This window comes from Myotis lucifugus, unplaced genomic scaffold (genome assembly GCF_000147115.1).
Source record: "Myotis lucifugus unplaced genomic scaffold, Myoluc2.0 scaffold_10534, whole genome shotgun sequence".
Taxonomy (NCBI): domain Eukaryota; kingdom Metazoa; phylum Chordata; class Mammalia; order Chiroptera; family Vespertilionidae; genus Myotis; species Myotis lucifugus.
The window spans coordinates 1-4,588 of NW_005881582.1; the positions used below are offsets into that span (position 1 = coordinate 1).

The 4,588-nt window shown below is 43.0% G+C and overlaps 1 non-coding gene across 1 annotated transcript; it reads right to left on the bottom strand.

Annotated features, from left to right (window-relative positions):
* Nucleotides 1–376: 376 nt before the first annotated feature.
* Nucleotides 377–449, bottom strand: TRNAT-UGU. Its single transcript has one exon. It is a non-coding gene; the product is annotated as a tRNA-Thr (tRNA).
* Nucleotides 450–4,588: the final 4,139 nt, after the last annotated feature.

Consider the following 4,588-nt stretch of genomic DNA (forward strand, 5'->3'; position numbering starts at 1 on the left):
CCCACTGAAAACGTGAAACCTTGCGGGACTGCCTGTAGGGAAGGCGCCGGGCAGGGGGGCCTGGTTCTGGGATCCAAGCCTGCCAAGGGGGGTGCCGAGCTCGATCCCATTCTCTTTCTCTACCCGCCCTCCGGGCTCGGGTTAGGCCGCCCTCCCGCAGCACTTCCCGCAGCTTAGAGTGGATTCCGCGACAACCTCGGTAGCAAAAGCAGCATTTGCGCACTGGCACAGGACCCTGAGAGGAAGCCGATCGGCTCGGCGATGTTTATGCCGGAGATCTGGGCTGTGGCAGAATTTGTGGTGGGGTCAAGGTTATCGGAACGTGAGGGAGAGTGGTGGGAAGAGAAGAATTAAAAAGAGTAAACAAACACCTGCTAGGCCCCAGCGAGATTTGAACTCGCGACCCCTGGTTTACAAGACCAGTGCTCTAACCCCTGAGCTATAGGGCCTTACAGTGTAGTGTTCTTGTTCTTACTAATAAAGGAAGATATTTATGCTGGGCGTTTGTTACAGTATCAGTGTTGGAAGTAAACAAAACCTGAATGTCGCTTCAATTTGTTTCCCAGCTACGTACAGGAGTTCAGTCTGCAGGCTCTTACTGGGGATAGCACAACATGGGAGTCAGTGACAGAGACCGCTAGAAAAATATGCCCAATTCCATGCAGTGAAATACTTTTTTCCCCCACCCCCTCAGCTGCAGATTGTCAAAATTAAGAATGAAAACCCTGCAGAGAGGAAAAGTTGCCTGCCTACCACAGTTCTCTCAGCTGAATGAAACTGGGACATCTGCACTCGGTTTTCTACTTGACTCAGGACATCCACCGACCTGCAACCGCCTGTCTTAATTAAGTTCTTTAGACGTAGGGACCTTTCTCACAGCTCGAGTCTCAGCGCCAGAGCAGGCATTCATTAACTCGCTATTTAATTCATCCCTTTATTCAACAAACACCGAATTCCAATTTTGTGCCAGGCTCTCACTAGGAACAAGGCATCCACATGTGTTCTTTGCCTTGAAGACACTGTCATAGTTTTGTGGAATAAAATAACTTTGATTTTTTATAAAAGAGAACAATAAAAGTAGCTGTGCCTAGGATGGGTGTGGGGGGGTGGAGGTGTTCAATGGGGAAAAAAGGGGGGGACATATGTAATACTTTCAACAACAAAGATATATATATTTTTTAATGTAGCTGTGCCTGGTGTGAGGGGGCAGTTGAGACAGCCAAGGTTCACAAATTTACAGAGTGAGCCATCACAAATGCAGGCCCGCTGGCAGGGATGGACTTGAGCAACAGTTTGAAGGGAGATAAAGACACAAATTTGGGGGCGGGGTGATCTCTGGTAAAAGATACGTTAGGAGAAAAGTCTGAGAGAAAGACTGAGGTGAAAACGTGCCTTGTCTCCCCTCATTGCTAGTGTGAGTGGAGTTCTTGGTGGTACCGCTGGGATAAGCATTTCTGGAAGCCCCCACAGGAGGATGAGATATGGTAGAAAGCTTTATTTCCTAGAATTACACCTCTGGCTTTCCCTTAGTCCCATTTCCCTTAGTCCGATCATAGAAGAAGTGTAGCTGGGGTTTCACTAGGGCTAACATCAGAGGCAGAGCCCAGAGTGTCCTTTCCATGTTGGAGCCAAGTCCAGTTCAGCATCAGGCTAGCTGCAGTCCATTCATCTATTGTGTCCTGGGGGTCTGCATGGCCATGGACCACATGGGAGAATGCCAGGAAGCCAAGTGTGAGCCATCATGGGTGCTTGCAGTGGCCACGCCCATTCTGGCTAATGATCTCTCTTCCTAGGTGTGACTGACAGACAAGCACCTTCCCTATGTCACTCCAACTCTACTGGGCATGGGTTTATCTTCCCTTTGTTGGGTCCTTCCCCCCGTGTTTTACAGAGAACATGCCTATAAGTCTGGTCTTTCCCCCTGCTCCTTTCCTGGCTAATTACAACAGTATCATCTGGGGCAGAGCCCCACCCTCCTGAAAGTGAGGAAAGGTTAGTAGGAGACGTATTTGTGGAATGAAGTTATACGCTTTGAAAAATTGAAAATGGAAGCTCAGCAGGCATGAATATGCAGAATGAATTGAAAGGAAGGGAAGAGAAACCAGAGCCAAGGAAACACCAGAGCTTGGCCAGGTGCAGATGCTCAAACATAAAGCTGCAAGAAAGTAACAGTTATGGACTAGAAAGGGGAAAAAATGAGTGAAAGAGAAATAGGGAAGACAGTTTCTGCTAAAGTTAGATATGAATAAAGAGGTTATAAAGGACAATAAAGAGGAGAGAGTCAGGGAGAACTCTCAAATATACCTTGAAGAAGCAAGATGATTGTTGCTGAGGAAAAAAAAAAGTCTAGAGAGATGGGTATCTGGGGAGGGCAGAGGTGTGCTAGGATTTAGGTGGGCTGAATTTAAGATGAGGATGGAGGAGTTTATGAGAATTGTACAATAGCTAAAATACTCTTGTGTCTAGAGTTATATAGATTGATAGGTCAAGGTTAGCTCAAATTACATACTGGTAGATCAGTGATTTTCAACTTTTTTCATAAACTAATTACTAAAATTCTGTGGCACACCAAAAAATATATTAACATTTTTTTCCCAATCTGACAAAAAAAAATAAGTTTTGGTGTTGTTATTTTTTTTTTTTTGAGAATCTAGGGGAAAAGCAGTCAGTGTCCCTGACTAAATTAGTTTGCATGTTTTTAAAATTCTAGCTGCACATTGGTTTGAAAATCACTGACATAGATCATCCATTGAGTTGGAGCTAAGAGAGTTGTGTTCTTGAAGGAAGAATATACAAAGAAAAAAACAGCAGAGGCCTGAATAGGAACATTCTGAACAGCCTTGCTTCATGCATTTGTCATATGAGTGGGTGTCTAACATTTTTTTTTAAACATTCTCTTTACATTTGGTAATTACACATATAAGTAAGTTTGTCCTAGAAAATTTGCTTTCCCAACTGGCAGCTGGGAGTGGGCATGTGATCTAGGTTCCACCAATCAGATGCATCCAGGGAAGATTTCAATTTAGAAGTGCAAAAAAAGGACTAAATGATCCTATAAGGAAATACCATGTTTTTCCAATGGTTAAGATGTTAGATTCTTAGGTATGGGATTTCTTAAAATCTGTAGGTTGTTGTCTTCTTCCAGTTCTGGAAAATTCTCAGCCATTATCTTTTCAAATGTTGTTTTGCTCTATTTTTTATGAAACTGAAATTAAATATATTAGATCTTCACAACATGTCCTCTACTTTTAACCTTTCTTCTATATTTTCTGTTTTTGTCTTTCATTGTTACATTCTGAATTACATGTTTTTACTTATAATCCACTAATTCTCTCTATATCTGTGTTTAATCAGCTGTTAAATCTACCCACTGAGTCCATTGTTAATTCTAGAGGTTCAATTTGATTCCTTTTCAAAATTACAAGGCCAATTTTCCCCAGTTTTATTGAGATGTTATTGACATACATCACCATATAAGTTTAAGGTATACAGCATAATGGTTTGACTTATATATATTGTGAAATGATTACCACTGTAAGTTTAGCTAGCATCCATTATCTATATCCTGTATAATAAAAGCCTAATATGCTAATTGTTCAGTCGTCCAGTCGTCCATTCAACCAATCAAAGCTAAGGCCGCTCAACCACTCACTATGACATGCACTGACCACCAATGGGCAGACGCTCTAACCAGTAGGTTAGCTTGCTCCTGGGGTCTGGCTGATCAAGACTGAGTGAGATGGGCCGACACACCCTGGAGCCCTCTTGCATCCCTCCTGGCCCGATTGTGCATCAGTGGGGCCCCTCGGCCTGGCCTGCGCCCTCTCGCAATCCTGCACCCTCTCGCAATCCGGGACCCCTCGGGGGATGTCAGAGAGACGGTTTCAGTCCGATCCCACAGGCCAGGCCGAGGGACCCCACTGGTGCACAAATTCATGCACTGGGCCTCTAGTAGATACAATAAAAAGAGAAAGCAAAAAAATCTTTCTTCCTTGAAATGAAAACTCTTTGGATTTGTTCTCTTAACAATGTCTGTATATACCATGCAGTAGTGTTAACTGTTTTCATAGTCATCACACTGTACATTACATGTACTGAAGAACTTATTTCTTATAAGTGGAAGTTTGTATCTTTTGACCACTTTTCTCCTATTCCCCTTCCCCCTTACCTTTGATAACCACAAATCTGATTCTTTTTCCTTTTCTTTTTTTTAAATCTTTATTGTTGAAAGTATTACATATGTTCCCCATTTTCCCCCATTGACCCCCTCCAGCCTACCCCCACTCCTCACAAACAAGGTCTTTGGTTGATTACCTCCTATCCACCTACCTTCCCCCTGAGATTCTGCACTCTGTTCCATGCTTCCAGGTTTCTGGATCCATTCCGTTCATCAGTTTATTTTGTTAATTAGATTTCACATATGAGTGAGATCATGTGATACTTGTGTTTCTCTGACTGACTTATTTCACTTAGTGTGATACTCTCCAGGTCCCTCCATGCTGTTTCAAAGGGTAAGAGAATCTTTTTTACTTCTGCATAGTATTCCATGTTATAAATGTACCCCAGCTTTTTTATCCACTCATCTACT